We start from the raw sequence: 19,948 nt of genomic DNA, 5'->3' as shown, positions 1-19,948 counted from the left end.
TAGTTGGAATCACACAGTACTGTGATTTTGAGGGGGCTTCTTTTTCTTAGTAATATGCATTTAAGGCTCCTCCATATCTTCCTGTGGCTTGCTAGCTCATTTCTTTTCATAGCCAAATAATATCCCACAATACGGATGTACCACAGCCGGTTTATCCATTCACCTATTGAAGGGCATCTCGGTTACTTCCAAGTTGTAGCAATCACTTTCATGATTGCTTTCAAAGCTGGCATGAAATTTGTGAGGGAAGGATGCTACCTGCAGAGGAACCACTGTGCTGTTGTAATTTACATGGAGATTGTAATAATGGATCATCAGTATGCACCCATGTGAAGGGACATGGTTATATTTGATATAATAAATGTCGCAGACTTAGTATAGGTCTACGTCATTTTAGGTCTCCTATCAGGTTGTCATGTGGAATGAGTAGTGAAGCTTTTCTAAGCATTTTATCTTGAGGTCACTCTGAATGTACCGGCATTCTCTCCGCTCAGTGTGCTTTAAAACTGGATTTCATAGAGTTTTCTGGTTGGAGGAGAGGTAGATTGTTACCTTCACTACATCTATTTAGAACCTAGTGTAGAAGTTTCTTCTCCACATTCTTAATGCTCATATTGCCTCTGCCTGCGTAGCCCCAGGGATGGGGACCTCACTCCCTCACTAAATAGCCCTTTCCACCGCAAGATAGCTGTTTATCAGTATGTGTTTCCTTTGAGTGACCTCAGATTTTCTCCTTCATCCTGTCTACTTCTACTTTCTAGGAAAGCACAGTAAAGTGGCTGTTTTTGCTCATGATTGGTACTATTAACACCTAGCACAGTGCCTGATTCTTAAAAATCTTACAATAAATATTTACCAAATAATCTCAAAACTGAACAAGCGAATGTGTGAACATTTGACCGACCTTCATATATTTCAAATGAGTATTTCCTTAAACTTCTCTTTTTCAGATAAAACACAACTAATTTTTAAACTCCTATTTCATATAATACATTTTTTAGAGCTATCATATATTAGTTTTATTTTTATGGATATATTATTTTTTAATCAATGTTCTTCTTAGAAATTCATGTCCAGAACGGTCCCTAAGAAATCTGGGAGCATTATATTTTGTGATCTGGGCTTTATGCTTCTAACTGTGTTAGCTCTGGGGCAGCCCTGTCATACTGCCTTTGAAAACAACCATGTCTCTTCTTGATCAACTGCTGCAAGCTCACAGTAAATAGGAAGGCTCTCAAAAAGTCTAAGCAAAGAGAATAATCCAAACTTATAAGACTGCATCTTATGAAATTGAATAATTGGCGGTTAATTTTTTCCTTAAAAAATTCATATTATACTTCTTATTGTTATCCTAAAATGAATAATTTTAACATAGAATGTGTAAAGCTTCTAAAACAATTAGCCATAGAGAGCAATACATGATATGGAAAACCGAGAAGATGAAAAGAAGTAAGAAAACAAAAGCCCAAACAAGTAAAAAGACACCAAACCAAACCTAAAATAATTCACACACGTTGATGTAGTGTGGAACAAAATACGTGGATTCATTGATGAAGATGACATTTACAAAACATTCACTCTGTGCCAGGCAGTGTTCTGTGCTTTACATGTATGAACTGGTTTAATCCATATGACAGCATGTTTTTAATGATGATTTTTTTGTCTGTGTGGTAAAAAGCACATAATATAAAATTGACTGTTTTAACCATTTTTAAGTGTACAGTCAGTCAGTAGTATTAAGTATATTCACATTGTTTCAAAGCAGACCTGTAGAACTATTTCATCTTGCATATGTAAAATTCTGTCCCCATCAAACGCTAATTCCCCATCCTCGTTCCCTCCCATCCCTGGTAACCACCGTTATACTACATATTTGACTACTTTAGGTACCTCATATAAGTGGAATCATACAGTATTTGTCCTTCTGTGACTGGCTTATTTCACCAAGCCTAGTGTCCCCAAGGTTCATCCATGTTATAGCATGTAACAGAATTTCCTTCTTTTTTAAGGCTGAATAATGTTTCATTATATGTATATACCACATTTTCTTTATGCGTGCATCTGTTGATGGACACTTGGGTTGTTTCCACCTCTTGGCCAGTAAAAAAAAGGCTGCTATAAACATGAGTGTGCAAATATCTTTTCAAGACTCTGCTTTCAGTTCTTTTGATTAAATACCCAGAGGTGGAATTACTGGATCGTATGGTTATTTTATGTTTAATTTTTTGAGGAACCTCCATTCTATTTTCCATAGCAGTTGTACCGTTTTACAGTCCCACCAACAGTGTGCAAGGGTTCCAATTTCTCCATATCCTGGTCAACACATGTTCTTTTCTTTTTCATATTAGTCATCCTAATGGGTATGTAGTGGTATCTCATTGTGGTTTTGATTTGCATTTTTCTAATGATTAGTGATACTGAGCATCTTTTCATGTGTGTGATGGCCATTTGTGTGTAGGGAGTCAACTTTTACTATACCCATTTTAGGGATAAGAAAATGGAGGCAGCAAAGGTTAGTCAGCTTGTTCAAAGTCATAGATAGTAAATTATGGAATCAGGATCTGGACAGTCAGGCAGAGTCTTACTTTCATCCACTGTGTTATATCCCTCCCTATGAGGGGAGAATGCCGCTCTTTCAAGTAATTTTTTCTCACACTTATCCTTATATTGGGCTCATGGCTGGATTTTGAGCAAGAGGAGAAGTAGGAGAGAGTTCTTCTTTCCTTCCTCCCTCCCTCCCTTCCTTTCTTTCAACAAATAACTACTTGTACCCACCTGGGTCAGCTGCTATATGAGGGGAGACTCCTTGGAGAACGGAAAGGTTGCCAGGACAGAATCTTTCCTATTATCAGGGAGGTGACGCACACATTGGAGAGATTAGTTGGGTGTCCGTATAATTTTTCTTCCAAACTTGAAGTGAAAGAAGACACAATGAATAATTATATTGACAACAGGCCAAACTAGAACTGTCTTGGACGAACTAGAATGTGTGATTCCCTTAGAGATGACATATGAAAAGCTGTAATATGAGATGGATAATAAATGCTAAAAAATAAAAGGGAGGATTTAAAGTGTTCTAAAACTCAAGAGATGACTTTCTGTAGGGGTGATGCTGATGGAGGGATGATTCAAGCAGAAGCCATTTAAGCTGGCTTCCTCAGCCAAGCACACCTTCTAGAACTGTCTACGGGATTTTGTTTGCAGGCCTGGGTCTGAAGTGCTTCCTGACTTGAATCGGTGGCAGGAGACAGGTAATGCCAGGAGGGCTGAGTTGGGATAAGGGCTGTGGCTGCCAGAACAGGGGTATGGGGGCTTTATACCTCTATGTACAGATAGATCTCTTCCAAAACAGGGGACGAGAAAGGCATGGGAATCAGGTGTGCATACGCAGTCACACAGAGTTGTTGAAGTATTACTGAGGATTACATGGATTTTGTCCAAAGGAAAGGAAAGTAGTAAGAGGAAGGTCAAAATTGGGACGACGCCATCCCTTAAAAAGGATGAGAAGGCTATAAAAGTCTTCCCAGGCTGTTAGCTATTTCGCCTCTGCTGAAAGTGACATATATAGCAGCAACAGAATGTTAGGTTACCACTAAAAGCAAAATTTCCCCCCATGTGCTTTAAAGAGACGAGACATGTGGGCGTTTAGTGTTTCTGATTCTTCCTGATGCCATTTGTTTTTGAAACCAAACTTTCTATGACTCATAAGAACTCTCATCCTCTCTCTTAACTGTGTGAATATGTGAAACCCTGTACTTGGCCTCTGAAATTTTCAACCAAAGACAGCCTTCATGGGAAACAAAGTGTAGGGGAGGGGGCGTTTTGAAGGTGCTGAATCTTTTTCCTTGAGGGCAGGAGGCATTCAGAGTTGAGGGAGGTGGGTGCCCTGGAAACGGCAAGTGTTTGTTACCCACCTGAAATGTCATGAATGTGCCAGTGGGTGCTTCCTGGTCTCTGCCAAAGCTGAACACAGCCCAGGTCATAAGTGCTTTTCTTTGTATTCAGTTATTCCAGGTGTTTGAAATTCTACAAAATGGATGGGGTGAGGCATTAGGAAAGTAACTCTTTATCTTCATTTTTTTGTTTAAAATTTTTTCTTATTTTCTTTCTTTTTTCCTCCCTCCCTCCCTTCCCTCCATACCTTTTTCTTGCTTTCTTTTGCTTTTTTTTCTTTCTTTCTTTAATTGCTTCTCAATTTAGCTGTACTTATTCCTTGGAGTACATGGTGAATAACAACTTCTGTATTGCATATCCCTATAAGGTTCCAGATTCCTTGTATGTTGCCAAGTGAGCTTACCAAAGAAGAAAGTACTCACTTGGTCACAGCTATTTCTTAAAGCTACCCCTTTCTGTGTTGTGATCCTAGGAAATCTTGAAGATTTGCAGCTTTGTGCCAAAAAACATTTGCAAGGTGATTTTCAACTTATGCAGAGATGGCTTGTGTTCTGTCAGTCCTCATCCTTCCCTTCTTCCTCAGTAACAGAACTTCTGAATGTTAGCTGAGAAGGTCAGTGCCTGGAACAAAGACTACATTTCCCAGCTTCCTTTGCAGCTGAGTGCAGCCATGTGACTATGTTCTGGCCAGCAGGATGTGAGCAGAAGGGCTGCAGGCAACTTCTAGGAAGTTGACCTTCCAGGTAGAGTCTTTAAAGGGAGAGGTATGCCCTTCTCCTTTCCTTTCCCCATTCTACTTGCTGGATTGCTGATGTGATGACTGGAGTTGGAGCAGCCATCTTGTTACAAGAAGTAAGCTGTGTGTTGAGGTAGTAGAACGTCAAAACAGAAGGAGTTGGGTCTGTGATAAATCATAGCAGTCTTTATCTAACTATTTTGATATGATTTAAGCCACCATTAAAAAAATTATATTCTGGTGAAATATAACAAAATTTACCATTGTAGCCATTTGTAAGTGTGCAGTTCAGTGGTATGAAGTATATTCACAATATTGTGTAACCATCACCACTGTCCATTTCTAGAGCTTATTCATCATCACAAACGGAAACTCTTTACGCATTAAACTAACTCCCTGTCTTAGTCAGCTCAGGCTTCTGTAGGAAAATTGTAGTATGGATGGCTTAAATAACATATATTTCTTACAGTTCTGGGGTCTGGGAAGTCCAAGATCAGGGTGCAAGCATGGTCATGTTCTGGTGAGAGCCCTCTTCCTGCTTGCAGACAACTGCCTTCTTGCTGTGTCCTCACATGGCAGAAACAGAGAGAAGCAAACTTTCTCTTGTCTCTTCTTATAAGGGCACTAATCCAATCATGAAGGCTCCCCTTCATGACCTAATTACCTCCAAAAGGCTCCATCTCCAAATATCATTGTATTGGCAGTTAGGGCTTCAACATGTGAATTTTAGGGGAACACAAACATTAAGTCCATAATACGCCCCATTCCTCTATCCCCCTAGCCTTTAGTAACTTCTATTCTGCTTACTGTCTTTATGAATTTGACTACTTTAGGGACCTTATATAGGTGGAATCATATAGTATGTGTCTTTTGGTGTCTGGCCTATTTCACTCAGCATAATATCTTCAAGGTTCATCCATATTGTACCATGTTTCAGAATTTCATTCCCTTTTAAGGCTGAATAATATGGAATTTTGTTTATCCATTCATCTGTTGATGGACATTTGGGTCCTTTCTATCTGTTGGCTGCCGTGAGTAGTGCTGCTGTGAACATTGGCATGCAAGTGTCTGATTCTGTGCTCTCAATTCTTTTGTGTATATACGCAGAAGTGAAATTAATGGGTCACGTGATAATTTTATGCTTAACGTTTTGGGAAACCGCCGTACACTCTTCCACAGTGGCTGCACCATTTTCTATTCCCGTCGGTAATGCCCGGAGGTTCCAACTTCTCCACGTTCTCACCAACACTAGTTACTGTCTGTTATTTTGATAGTAGCCATCCTAACAGCTGTGAAGTGGTATCTCATCATGGTTTGGATTTGCATTTAATTAATGATTGATGGTGTTGAACACCTCTTCGTGTGCTTATTGGCCATCTGCCTATCTTCCTTGGAGAACTGTCTGTTCAAGCCCTTTGCCCATTTTTAAATTAGGTTGCTTGTTTTGAAAAGCTACCATTTTTAAAAGTCAACGTTATCTCTTAAATCACAGAGCCATAGATGAAGCTAATGGAATATTGAATTCAGATGTCCAGCTTATTCTCAGTTTTCCTGAGACTCTGTGACAATGAAAGTTTCAAAATGTGCCCAGTGTCTTATTTGTCCATATTCACTTGAGGGGCTCATATAGGAAGGATGTAAAGAATGTAATAATGAACAGAAAAGATATGTTTGACATGTGTAAGTGTGTCTGGTGCAAAATGGATTCTTTATACTAGCAAATGTAACTATAGAAGAAAATGAGGGTTGCAGGGTAAGTATCAACTGACAATAAATACAATGATAAAAAGAAGTCAGTGTTATCTATGTTGCGTACAACTAAAATGAATCCTAACTAATACACTTGTCTGTTGCTTTGACTGTGATGCGAACCTCCCGGCGGAGGAGGTCCTAGGGTCCTGGTGTACCAGTCCTGGAAGTCAGTTATAATCGCCTCTGGTCTATGGCAGAGAGAGTGGCTGATTGGTCTCAGGTTCCCTGCTTAGAGCTTGAGCAGGGATGGGGGGGCTTAGGTTTCCTATCTCCTATTCCGAGGGTTTACCTGTCACTGTCTCCCATTGGAGAGGTCTACAAGCAGGCATCTCTGAGCTTTCTGTATTCCTGTCCAGGGGCTGCAGGATGTTGTAATTGTGAACTCAGCATGGGAAACTTTGCTACTGGATTGTACATGTTGTCTACCTAAAAACAGGTCATAACTTAGCATTAATACTAATAGTGATAGTAATAACCACAATAATAATAATGATAATATTAATTAGTTTAGGATACTTCGGTAGAAGGGGGACACTTTGGAGGACCCTAGTCATTTATAAGCAAAAGCTGTGTATCGCTGCTCTCTTTATCTTTTGATAAAAGGGAAAAAAGTTAATAATACAGATGTCATGAACAGTGATTGTTTATGAGAAATTGTGTAAAAGTGCTCGACCTAGCCTGGTTGGCTCTGTGGATAACAGGGGTTATTCTGAGAGCTTGGAGCATGTGGACGGAAGAGGTGGGAGGTTTTGATGGGAAGGGAATTAGAGGTGCTGTGCCCCCCCCCCCGGGAGGGCCCCACTTCCGTGGGAAACAAGACCCTGGGAAGGAGGTGGCCAGGTAGACTCTTGAGCTGCCCAACTGTCAGACTGTGCTGCGTTCCCAGTTATTCTGCTATAGATACATCCTGGAATGAATGCTCTAACGCTTTGCTTGGCCCAGTAGCTAGGGGTGGGGTGTTGTGTGTTTAACTGACTCTTCCTCATCCACATCCTAAGGTCATCACATTCATACTGGTTGTGTTTGTGGTTCTGGGTGACGTGTGGGGTCCGTCAGTGATAGACAGCTCACGTGATCCCTTAGACAGGCAAAGCTCTTAAAGATGTTTTTAAATGGCTGAACTCATGTCACCCTCTTATGACTCTGTGGTCTTTAGTTCTTAATGGCATGAGTGGAATTCAGTGTAGAAAAAGATGATAAATACAGAGAAGCAAAAGGAAGAAAAAAACTCTCTGTAATGTCCCTGTAGAGTTATCCACTGTTACTATTTTGTTTTATATAGTTCCAGACTCTTTTATGCATAGTTATATAAAGATACACATTGAAAAAACACTGCATCCCTTCTTTGCCTAGGAGTATTATGATATTTAAAAATACTGAGGAGGGACTTCCCTGGTGGCGCAGTAGTTAAGAATCCGCCTGCCAGTGCAGGGGACATGGGTTCGATCCCTGGTCCGGGAAGATCCCACATGCTGCGGAGCAACTAAGCCCGTGCGCCACAACTACTGAGCTTGCGCTCTAAAGCCCGCGAGCCACAATTACTGAGCCCGCGTGCAACAACTACTGAAGCCCGCGTGCCTAGAGCCTGTGCTCCACAACAAGAGAAGCCGCCACAGTGAGAAGCCTGCACACTGCAATGAAGCGTAGCCCCCGCTCACCGCAACTAGAGAAAGCCCGTGCGTAGCAACAAAGACCCAACTCAGCCAAAAATAAATAAATGTTCCTTTTTACAAAAAAGTAAAAATACTGAGGAGATCAGATGAATAAGCAAGTCTGTCTAGTTCACATCTTTAAAAAGCTGGGAAAATACTGGTTTCTTAGAGAAACACTGGAGTTCATTTCTGCTCGTCTTCCATAATATCGCATAAGGAAGACAGAAATATTGAATGTACTGCATTAGCTTTCAGGTCCTATGTCACTCAGTGTGTTATGCAGCTGACACTTTTTTTCCTTGTAGCACTAGACTTTCTCTAGAAAGGAGGCAGTTGTTGAGTTTATATTCAAGTGTATGCACCTTAAGCTGGACAACTATTTCATGCTAGATCCCTGGAATTGTAGCTATGCTCTCTGTCCTGTCTTGAAAACATTGAGTTAGGATATCATTGCGAAGTGGTATTTGATCTACCTATTTGTTTTTTTTTTGGTCACAGATTCACCTAACATTCCCAAAAAGACTCCTCTGATGCAGTTTTACATGGATGTCTGGACAATTTTATGTTTTTGTTTGTTTTTAGTTTTTGCAACCCAAGTCCCTCTTCACTAGAAGTCTTCAAAAGCATTCATTTTATGTATGAAATATTGAACATCTGCTTCTGTTGCTTTTCAATGAATGCTGTTTCTTGCAAATATTTGTTTTGTTTTGAGCTTTAAAAAAAATGTTTTGAGTGTAAAATGCTGCTTAAGTTTTGATAGTTTCATTGTTTCGTTTGCCAGTGCATCTTTCCAAATGACATACAGTGTTTTTAGCACTTCTTCTTACTGACCATGGCTATGTAGCTGAATTTGGTTGCTCTGTGAGGGCTCATACCATTATCACATAGCTGGCCAGTGGTGCAGCTGAGAGTCAAATCCAGGTTGTTACACAAGGATGGAGGGAGACAGGTGCTCTAGAAGGACCCATGGAAGTGCGGTTTCACCAAGACTGTCCGGGGGTCAAGGATGGCTTCTCAGAAGAGCCAGTGCATGCACTGGGTCTAAAGGCAAACACAAGTTAGCTGGATTGAGTAGGGAGGAAGTTTCCAGGAGGCATATGCAAAAGCATGCCACCTAGTGCTTATGCGTTCTGGTGACAGTCAGCAGTTCACCGAGGCCGGACCATAGGATGGACGGTGAGGAATGGCCAGAGGTGACCCAAAAGGTAGGAGTGAGGACGTCTAAGTCCCATGGTCGGCTCAGCTCAGAGCTCTACCCTAAGGCTTCAAATGCAGCCTGAAGGATGAAGAAAGCTGAGATTATTTAATAAGCAGTTTCTCTCTTCGAAATGAAAAGCATCTCAAGAATGTTTTTATTTGCTATGTGATAACAACAACTCTGAGAGCTTTAAAACTTCTTTTGTAAAAAATGTGCTGGGGAAGAAATGGCTCCCTTGGATTATGTTTTAGTGAAGATAGAGCCAGGATGTCCTTTAAGAAATCTAATGACTGAATGTTACGAATTGCCTTGTTTCGTTATGGAAGGTTTCTTGTGTGTCACAGGCAAGGGGCCCAAATACATAGATTCATTTCAAGTTCAATTCCTCCCGGGTAGGTGATCATCTGTGCCTTTGTCAGAGGTGTGTTGTCCGTGCAGAGCAACACATGTGCTTCTTTAGGGAGCAACACATCTGAGTCTAGGACTTTCATTTTCTGCTACAGTGATGTGTAAAACAAGCTAACATGTGTAAAAGCTCTGTTGCGCTGTGATACTGCGAAACGTGCTATTATAGTTCAGGTGACAAAACCCCCAGACACTACCCGACAGGTGAAGAGATAAATGAAATCATATTTTGAGCATGACAAACATTTCAGAGATAATGTATAAAGATCTTACATTTGGCTGGTCTTCTCTAAGTTTGAATCTAATCTGCGCTGCAAGAAAAATGAATCAGTGTTTCCATTTGCTTTCTGTTTACTTCATGCAAACTGTGTGTGCGTGTGTGTGTGTGTGTGTGTGTGTGTTAGCTATTTGATATTGAAAGAGACCTAAGAAACCTTTCATTCAGGAATGGCAGAGTCTCATTTTCCTAGATGTCAGCCAGCCTTCAGTCTCCTCCATTGATTTGGCTGAGAACGCAAAGAGGAATGCTCTTTGGTGAGTTGTATTGACCTGTGGAGAGTGAAAAGCCCAGATTATGGTCAAAATGAGGGCATATCCAGTGCCCCTCCTGAATGGAAGGCTCATGACAGGTTGTGTCCTGGCACAGTGGATGGCGGCACCTGAGGTGGTGGTGACTGCAGGGTGTGCCCACCCTTCTTCCCTGTGGCTTGGCATACCTGGGGCTGCACCTGAGCAGTGTGGGCATGACCCAGAGTCCCACAGGTGCTGGGTCAGGCTGCATTACAGAGCAGTCGCTTGCTTGTTTACCCAGAGGTTCAAGGCAGTCTCTGCCCTCTGTCAATTTCCCAGTCTTTTGCACTCAGTGAGTAGACTGGATGTCAACCCACTAAGGCCAAGATTGTCTTGTGTTCGTTCGTCTTTGTATGTAAGCATCTCTGCTGGCTCATAAATCTTGTAATTGTTTGTTGAAATGAGCTACCACAATGGCTCATATCAGAACCTTTCTTCAGGGCAGGTTTTCCCTGTGGGAAAGGCACTGGTGGGAAGTGGGATGGAGAACACCTAAGGGAAGTCTGGAAGTTCTGATGGTAAACGTGGACCATTTCATCGTCTGGCCTTGGGCTGACCTTGCACAGCTCCCTGGATCACTCTCAGGCTTGGGGCCCTAGCATCTTTGAGGTAGACTTACTCTGCTTTTTGGGAAGTATCTACTGGCGGTGATAATTTTCATTTATGTATTAGTTAGCTTTTGCTGCAGTAACAAACAGTCCTAAAACTCTCAGTGGCTTATAACAACAGATATTTATCTTACTTGGAAGACTACAGGTCAGAGGTGGCTCTTTTGGGCTCCTTTCTGGGTCCCGGGTGGAAGGGGCAGAAGCTGACGGGTGAGCAGGGTCCTGTGATTCCTCTCGGAGTTGCCTCCTGGAAGGGGTGCACTTTCACTTTTGCCTACATTTATTGGTCAGAACCAAATGCATGGGCAAGACCAAAATTAATGAGGAGGTGAGTGCCCTGTGCCCATAGGAAGGCCAGGGCAAGTCACAGACAGCGAGTGGGGCTGCATTATTCTCTTACAGGAGGGACAGAGCTACGAGTTGGAACAATAATCCACAATAATCTGCCATAATTCCTTTTTCACAGAAGGGGTTAGTCTGTTACTCTCTGAGTGACCTCATTTAGTCCCCCTGGCTTCCAGCACCACCCATGGGCCGGTGACTCCCAAACATCTCCATCCCTAATGGTCCCGCCACACTCAAATTCCTATATCCAACTGTTGACTTGACATCTTACTTGGATGCCTAATGGGCATCTTTAAAATCGTTCTTCCAATAGTCTGTGCTTTTTTAATAAATGGTGAAAACCCTTGGCGTCATCCTCAGATTTTTCCCGGAGACCAGGGGTGAAGTGTGCTAGATGATGGCTAAGGCCCTTCTAACTCAACAAGTCTGTGTGTCCGTGCGTGTGGGTAAGCGGCTTCCAAAGAGATTCCACTTTCCAGGCTCCTCAGACCAAATTTACCAGCTCTCTGCTCCGCACCTGATGACCCCTGACCACATCTGCAAGGGGAAACTCGATTTAGCTCTGGACTGGTGGGGAGAAAGTCCTGTCCTTGGATAATAGTTAATGGTGGTACCCACATTCAAATCCATATCTTTCTGCCTCCTAAATCCATGCTTTTTCTGCTACACAATGTCACGATAAAGTCAGCTGCTGTGGCATCCTTCAAATCTTAGTGATGGCTCAGATTTTAATGGCTCAGAATCTCCATTTTTTAATTTATTGAAAAAAATCTATTCCTTATGCATGAGACAACGTAAGCTGTATTTTAAAATAAATAGAACCAGTGTTCTCTTTCGTTGGTCATTTTCAAATTACAGTATTGTTCCTTCCTAAGCAGACAAGCTGGCTGCAGGGCTGCAGAACACACTGGGGATTTTGTAGCTAGAAGCCAAAGGTTCGTTTTGGCTATTACACATGGGCAGGAGAGTTGACTTGGCATTGTTCTTAGTCCTTGGAATAATGAAGTAGAACAAAAGAACAAGTCATAGCTTTTCCACTGCTCAACCTCTCCAACCACGAAACCAAACCAAACTCGCAACTGACCACGTAAAACCTGACCAGACCAAACAGCCAAATAGCAGAAGATCCTTGCTGAAGACACCAGATCATGTGGAAGGAATATAATCCTGATTTATGGAGTCTCTTTATCTAACACTTAAAATACTGATTTACAGAGGGAACCCAGCCCAGATATCTCAACAGAACGCAGCACTTCTGCTTGGCTGGCGTTCTGCGGATTGTCAATGGTCTCTTCACCCCATGTTTTCCCATTCAAGTGTGTAAAGCTTTTTGAGTTGAAATAACACTAAGCACATTCAAAAATCATCCAAACTTTATCAAGTATCTCCTTTCCTTTTGGGATAGATTCAGGCAATTAGACCATAACCTACATATTTTTCTTTCTCTTGTGTTTTTGTTGGTATTTTCATAATAGCTGTGATGAATTATGTCCCAGGATAAAATTAATGCTCATGGTACTGGAAAACGATGGCAGTAATGCTACATGAAGCCAGCATACCATAAATTGACGGATACAAGAGCGCACTGAGATGGGGCAGTGGCTTGACTAGCTAATTTATGAAGCCATAAGGCTGGTAATAAATTCTGGCTCTATAAACTGTGTCAGGCAGTGTAGATTGAAATATAGTAGATTCACCTAGTACATTGTGCAGGGCCTCCTGAGCTGTCCCCATTAGTTAGACTCTCAGAAAAGCAGTGCTCTGGGGTTTGCTAGGAGACCCCGTGTGCCATTTTGTTTCTTTCCAGGTAAGACTGAGGGCCACGGTGTTAATGAACCGTGAGGCCAGGGGGTGAGGTAAGCTGGGATTGCAGTGAGATTGAGCGGGAGAGAGAGGAAGAAGGGAAGAAGGAAGAAAAAGGGGGAGAGGGAGAAGGAGGAAATGTCAGGTCTTGAAGGAGACATCTAGAAGTGCCCAAGGCTCTTCTCTGGTTCTCTGGATGCCAGGTCTGTGGGCCACAATACCAGACTCCATTGGCTCATGAAGCTGGAGTCCTTGAAATACTTTCAGCTTAGTATCTGGACTGCCTTGGGTATGAGGAAGGGACGGAGTCTACAGGTAGAGTCTGTCATTGGCGCCATCTTGGAGATGTCAGGAGATGGATGGCAGCAGAACCCAGTGAATTTGATTTGGTTGGAAATACCTGGCGGACCCGATAGGCTTCCCACTTAACCCAGCTTCGCATGACCCTTTACCGTGACATCTCCTTAATATTTTAGGTTCCTCTTCAGTTCCTTCCTTGGTCATTAACTTTGTTTTATTAAGTACTCGCTAAGTTCTCAGAACTGGGTTCCAGTCTCCCAACACAGAGCCACGCACTTAGTGGTCCCCACAATCCAGGGGGCTTAGATAATTTTATTCTCCTTTGATAGCTGGTAGAACTGAGGCACAAAGTTGTAACTTGACCAGTGTCACACTGCTAGTGAGCGGTGGAGGGGAGCGTGAATGCACCTCAGCGGGCTTAGTCCTCATGTGCTCTCTTCCCCGTCTCGGGGGGGGATGCACAATTTTGTCAGTGCTGGCTGGTCCTGAATGTCCCCGTCTTGGGGGAGGTGGGGCCATTACTGCTCTAGTGACAGAACAGCTGTGCTGCCCAGAGGCCATGGCCTTTCTCTAGAGGAATTTTCTGAAGGGCTCACTATTTTCTGTTTTATTAAGTTGTGAATTTTTAAAGTTTTAAAAAATTTTTCTTTCTTTTCCTTTTTTTTTTCCCCCAAGTGAGGGGATTTGATCATTCTTGCTAACCTTATAGTTATGGCGATTTAAAATGTTACCAACCAAGCTTCTTGCTTTGGGGGCCAAAGAATGTCTTTGAGATTCAACCTGATCTAAGTTGCTTTATGATGCTCACTCTGTGTTACTTTTTCATCGTCCACTATGATTTCTAAGGGGCCTGTATATAAATTTTCACCAATTTGTATCCTGATGTTTGCTCTTTCCACTCCTGTCATCTCCTGAATGAATCTGTTTATTCTAAGCTGCTCTTTTGACCCTGGTTTTGCACAGCCTGCAAGGCCACTTTCACTCCTCAAAGCATCTTACACGATGGGGTCTTACTCCAGGCTTGGCTCCCAACTTCTGTGGGGCTGGGAGCTGGGTTGCTGCAGGTGATTCTGTCAGTTTCCCACCTATGACTTTGCCTTGATTTTCGATGTCGTCTGACTTTCTAATCTGACTGCTGATGGTCTGGAAGCCTCCATCCCCCTGTCCTCCCGTGAAGCAGCAGAAGTTGCACCCGACACGCATGGCCTCATGCCCACTGGTCACCCCTTCACCCGCGGCTCCAGGCTGACTTGGGGCCACTGGGTGCTCCCCCGCTCTGCTTGCTGTCACCTGTGAGAGCATCTCTGTGGGGAAGAGAGAGCCTTCCTTGCCTCTCTCCTCTGGAGACGGATTCCTCCTGGTGCTTCCTCAGCAGCAGACTCTCAACAAACCATTTAGGAAACAAACGACGTTCAGTTTCAGTCTGAACACATGATATCAAGTGTTCAGGTGAAATGGAAATAATACAGAAACTGATGGAAATCTCCATACCACTTCCATGAAATAGAAACATTATCAGTTGCTTGAGTCACTATGTGGAATAGAAATGGGTTCGGGGCTTGCACTAGTCTCCTGTCCAGTGAATGTTGTCATGAGCTGAAGAGGTGAGGCAGGAGGTGAAGCGAACAGTGTGCCTCGCTACACTTATTTTTTCTTTAAAAAATCCATCAAGGCCACTTAAAATGAAGGCAGAGAGACGTTTTTCAGGACAACTCTAAACTTATTAAATAAAATGTTCTCCTAAATGTCAGGGGCGGCTGATGGTGCGTGGAGAGTTCCCTGTGCTGGGCAAGCAGTCCGCCTGCCCTTTCCATTTGGTTTGGGGGAAGGCTGAACATGGGCCTGTTTGCAGGATCCTCCTGGCAGGCCGTTCCAGGTCTGCCGTGGTTGGAGAGATGGGCTGGAAAAGAGCACATGATCTGTGCCTGAGGTGTGCTGGGCCCGTGTTTCCCCATGAACAGCTCTTTCCAGGGGAATTTTTCATTAAATTTCCTTAGTTAAGACATATTTATGGTACCATTGAGTCTTAGAATTGGAAGAAGCTTGAAGCCATCTCTGCCAAAATCCATGAGGGAAAAAAATGACATTTACCCAGACACAGCAGTGTTATTAAATGCGACTCTGTTATCTCCAGGTGGAGATCATTTAGAAGTTGGGTTTGGGGAAGCAGAATGGGATGTGAGTCCTTAGGCCTCTTTGCTAGAAATCCAGGCAGATAATTTGATGAGATGCTGTCTCTCTCAGTATATTCTGATGTACGGATGGACCTTGGTTGGGAATCTTCAGGGGATTTCTTGGTTTTCCGAATCCTTTGGCTCCGTATATAGGTTGATATCAATGTAGACGGACAGAGGTGATGGGAAAGCACTGTCCTTATTTGGTGTGCTCACAGCTAAGTGTGGGCCGCAACCCAAGCTCTTAAACATAGCCCTTCCCTATTCTGATATTCATCAAAACATTTTTTTTCTGAGTCCCAGGTCAAATCTATGCCAGATGATTAAGAGATGAAAATAGCTGAGTGCCTGAAGAATCGTAATCAACCATCCATTCATTCACTTAATGTTTCTTAGTGCCCACATGCCAGGTGTTATGCCACACACGTGGGAGCCCACAATGAACAACAGGAATCACTGCGGGGCCGGACCAGTGCTGAGCTGCTGTCAGCTCTTACCGCTCATAGGAGTTGATAGTGTAACTTATCTTCCCAAGTCTGCATTCAGTGACATCACATTGATAGCTGGAAGCTGGCCCCAGTGGGAGTATTTGCACCATGGAAATGGGTAATGGCTACAAATTGGGGCTTTTTTTTCTAAGAAACAGACAACACTTTTACCAGCGTGCCCCTGCCTCAAGCTTATATTCTGATAATCAGCTATCATGTATTATGAGTATTGTTACAGGTGGACCTCGTCTTACTGCACTTCGTTTTTTTATTGTGCTTCACAGATACTGTGTTTTTTGCAAATTGAAGGTTTGTGGTAACCCTGCATCGAGCAAGTGTCTCGGGGCCATTTTTCCAACAGCATTTGTTCACTTCATGTCTCTGTGTCACATTTTGGTAATTCTTGGAATATTTCAAACTTTCTTCTTTATTATGATATTTGTCACGGTGATCTGTGATCAGTGATGTTACCGTTATAATTGTTTTGGGGCACCATGAACCGCACCCATATAAGACGGTGAATTTAATCGATAAATGTGTGTGTTCTGCCTGCTCCACCAATTTGCTGTTCCCCCATCTCTCTCCCTCTCCTCCAGACTCCCTTCTACCCTGAGACACAACAATACTGAAATTAGGCCACTTAATAACCCTACGATGGCTGCTAAGTGTTCAAGGGAAAGGAAGAGTCAATGGACGTGGCAACTTCACTGTTGTCTTATTGTATGTAACTGGCTCAGCTACCCCTACCTTCCCAGCCACTGCCCTGATCAGTCAGCAGCCACCAACACGGAGGCAAGGCCCTCCACCAGCAAAAAGTTGACGACTCGCTGAATGCTAAAAAATAGCATTTTTAGCAATAAAGTATTTTTTAATTAAGGCATGTACATTTTTTTAAAGGTATCATGCTATCGCATACTTAAGAAACCACAGTATCCTGTAATCATAACTTTCATATGCACTGAGAGACCAAAAATTCCGTGTAACTCACTTGATTGTGGTGGTCTGGAACCAAACCTGCCCTATCTCTGAGGTGTGCCTGTATTTAATATCATTATTATTATTTATATAATAGAAGCCATTTATTTATCTGACTCTCTGCATGCCAGTTGCTTTACCGACCTTGTCTCAATATCTTTACAACTACCTCTGAGATGGTTTCCATTGACCACAAAACTGAGGCTCGGGGAGGTTAGGAATTTAACTAAGGTCGCACAAATCGTAAACGTCAGAGCCAGAATCGGAATTGACCCTGACCTGAAAGCCCATGGAGCCCAGCATCGTGCTCTGCTGCTTCTTTCCAGAAGACCTTTCCAGAGGACCACACAGGCATCTTAACAGGTGCCGTCCACATGTACGGTGGCTTCACTTCAAGGCGTAGGAACTGGGGGACCTTTAGGCCCCAAGTCAAATCATTTTGGACATTTTATTCAGATAATCGTTTTACACAGCTAGATAATTCAGCACTTCTCAAATTTAAATTGACATCACCTGGCATTTTATCTACCGGCGAGGTAGCAGCGGGTTGTGTGGGTAACACTGGTATTGCCGGTTAAATTCTGCAAGCAGGTTATTTGCTTTAGGGAAGTGCAGAATTAACCAGGTATCTCGGATTTCAGGGTGCCTCTCTGCTTCCTAATGGGAAGGAATGGAGCAACTTCAGGGCCATTGGTCACCCTCACTGTTTTACCAGGACGGCAGTCTGTCTGCTGGTGAGGGAGTTGGTGGGAATGGATTGAAGGAGACAGAGGGGAAAAAAGTGGCACTGTCCCTTGCTTGTCCCCATAGTGAACAGTGAAGAACCCTGGTCTGCAGGTGTGTTGACTGCTGCTGTTTGCTGAAGTTGGCGCTCTAGGGACAGTGTATGAAAATCATGGGCAGCCCACTGTAACAGGGAAGGAAGGGAAGTGGTGCTCTCCATGACTGTGTTTCGTTTTCGTTGGAATGTGGTCATGTGTGCTTTAGTGTCTGGGCTTCATGAATTCATCCAACAGCTCTGATGACGCTGTGATCGTCGAATTTTATACTGTGGTCACTTCTTAGAGAACACACATCAACAATATACTAGAAAGTAGCTGCTTGTTCTAATTTTTATTTTGGAAACTAAGCCTGACTAAAGGCCCGTGATTTCTTTTTTAAACTCATGGCAGTTTAGCATCTTGGACTCACTTGTGAGTTTACTGAACAGTCTTAAATAAGATGATCAATGTGTCCCCGGCTGCCCTGGGGTGGACACATCCAGAGTCCCTGCTACACCGATCCAATTGTGTGCTTGAAATGCAGTTGACAAGATGAATATTTTGTTATGCCGATAAGAACCAGCGAGCAAACTAAGATGAATTGGGACTTCGAGGGTTCTCCCTGTTCAGAGTTGTACATCTTTTACAAACAGTTAACATGGTTTGCAAATATAATCTGCTGCTTAGAAGTGTCAAAGCAAATAACTGTAATGGTACCTAGTTGCTGTGTTTTATTTCTTCATCTTTTTATTCATAAACATTTAAATAATTCTCCAGTTGAAATGGAAGATGGAGGAAGGCAAGGGGACATTTCTAAAAGGAACGTATAGGATTTAATATGTGCAAATGCTCTTGATGTAAAAGGAATCCTCCCATGACGCATGATTTTAGCCTTATGAAAAATAGACTATAAGGGAGGCACCATGTGTAATGATAGAAAATGAAAAACATTTTATAACCAAATAAAATATCAAAGTTTTACTAATATGCTTTAATCAAAATGCTACTCCTATTATGTTATTTCTTTAAAAAAAGGAAGAAAAAGAGGGAAATCAATCCGAGTCAATCACATTTTCAGGAAACTATTTTTGAGCAGAATTTTAAGGTCCCACTTAAGTAGTATTTTAAACTTTTCTAAACATTTTATGACCATGATTTTGTAAAGTGGAATTCTTCAAGCAGGACATGGCTGGACCCTCAGGACATTTTTGTATGTTTTTTACTTGGCTGGCGTTTGCTACAGTCTTGGAAATGTCACCCACATTCTTCCTCCTATTTACAAGCTAGAGTACATATAACTTAATGACAAAACTCATTTAAAATATCTCCGACTAAATTTGGTTTATTTAAAAATCAAAGGCATTAACATTTTGACTCAGGAAAGAAGAATCACACAGAACACCTTTTTTTTTTTCCTGCTTAGCAGGAGTTTCATAAACCAGAAAACAGAAGTACGGCCTTCTCTACCCTCCTATTTTGTCATAGACTCTCAGTGTAATTCAGTTCACAGAGATTTATTGCTCATGACCTACGTGCCAGGCCCTGCTCTGGGTGCTGAGGATACAACTTGAGAGCAGAGCAGACTAAGGGCCCTGCCCTTGGAGCGACCGTTCTCCCCGCAGAGACAGTCCAAAAAAAGAGATAAACAGCAAAAGGCCTGATTGGGTAGAAATTAGTGCTAAGAAGAAAAATAAAGCAGGGACGAGGGAATAGAGAATGTTGAGGGTCAGGATTTTATAGTGACCGGTAATGGAAGGAGTGACATTTGAGTGAATGCCCTGCAGGAGGTGAGGGGCTGCCATCAGCTAGCTGGGGAGGAATATTCCAGACAGAGGGGACAGCCGGTGCCTTCTGCGTTGAGAAGCAGCAAAGGGGCCAGTGTGGGAGGGGGACAGAGGGACCGGGAAGAGTGGAGATGAGGTCAGAGAAACAAGGGAGGGCCGAGGATGGAGGGTGCTGACAGGCCGCTGTGAGGACGTGGGTCTTCAGTTTTTAATCCGTGTGAGATGGGAGCCCAACACTGAGGGTTTTGAGCACGGGGGCGGGGGGGTGACATGATATCATGTATGTTTTTACAGGATCACGCTGGTTGCCGTGTGGACAGTATTTTTTGGTTCGAAGCAGAAAACACAGGAAGCTCTGGGATGAATCGGGATGAGAAATGATAGTGGTTTGGTGCAGGGTGGTTTTCCTGGAGGTCTGGGGGTGGGTGTATCGCATTCTGGCTGTGGTTTGGGCGTGAGAGGAGGAGAGGAAGTGAGGACGAAGCTGACGATTTGGGGTCTGA

General features: G+C 42.9%; 1 protein-coding gene across 7 annotated transcripts in view; it reads left to right on the top strand.

Annotated features, from left to right (window-relative positions):
- Nucleotides 1-19,948, top strand: part of ERG (ETS transcription factor ERG) — a 277,144-nt gene that overhangs the window by 31,743 nt on the left and 225,453 nt on the right. The gene's annotated exons all lie outside the window — the stretch shown is intronic.

This window comes from Balaenoptera acutorostrata, chromosome 4, assembly GCF_949987535.1.
Source record: "Balaenoptera acutorostrata chromosome 4, mBalAcu1.1, whole genome shotgun sequence".
NCBI classification, from domain to species: domain Eukaryota; kingdom Metazoa; phylum Chordata; class Mammalia; order Artiodactyla; family Balaenopteridae; genus Balaenoptera; species Balaenoptera acutorostrata.
The sequence above is the reverse complement of the archived record's forward strand: the minus strand, read 5'-3'. Positions and strand labels throughout refer to the sequence as shown.